Here is a 748-nt window from a genome sequence, read left to right on the forward strand (position 1 = left end):
AAAGCAACTTCAAGCAAATCACGAAATGCAGTCAGTCTTACTTCCAAAATCCTAAACTACCATGCTAAATGTTCAGCTAATATCCTCTAAGCAGGGTAATCTAGCTTAGTAATTGCAAATTTCATAATGATATTTCAACATTTGTTCATATTTTCTATCACAGAATGACATTCCAATACAAAATGAGAAACTGAACTTACTGTCTTGATCATGTTGCAGTCGGCGTGAGAAGGCGAGTGCCAGACGCCGACCCAGAAAGGCTTTTATATCCTGCAGTCGAGCTCTCCGGCGCAAGACACGGCGTCCCGGGCAAGGACACGGAAGCGGGACTCGACCTTCACGCTCTTGGCCGACTCGATTCTTGACTCATTTTTGGAGTTACTCTCTACTCGCACATATATAGCTATCTATATTCTATATATGCATATTTAGTATATATATTTTATTTATATTATCTATGTATATATACATATTGTATAATATGTTTATATACAGTATAAGTGTGTGTGTGTTTGCGTATGTATACATGTGTGTGTATATATAATTGGTATATACATGTATATATATGCATCACATATACATATTACATACATATATACACATAAATAAATGTTTAGTATATATGCGTATACATCATATGTACATTATCTATATGCATACAAACACACTCAGGGGTGGACAATTACAGTCCTAAGATGGTCTCCGAGTGGGACTCCAGCAGCTCCTTCGTTGGTCCCCGCATTTGGCC

The 748-nt window shown here is 37.3% G+C and overlaps 1 long non-coding RNA gene across 1 annotated transcript in view; it reads right to left on the reverse strand.

Moving 5' to 3' along the window:
- Positions 1-257, reverse strand: part of LOC113824211 (uncharacterized) — a 736-nt gene extending 479 nt beyond the window's left edge. Inside the window, exon 1 of the long non-coding RNA XR_003477488.2 lies at positions 201-257. This is a non-coding gene — a long non-coding RNA (uncharacterized lncRNA). The remainder of the gene's footprint in view (positions 1-200) is intronic.
- Positions 258-748: the final 491 nt, after the last annotated feature.

Source organism: Penaeus vannamei, chromosome 28 (genome assembly GCF_042767895.1).
Source record: "Penaeus vannamei isolate JL-2024 chromosome 28, ASM4276789v1, whole genome shotgun sequence".
Classification (NCBI taxonomy): Eukaryota; Metazoa; Arthropoda; class Malacostraca; order Decapoda; family Penaeidae; genus Penaeus; species Penaeus vannamei.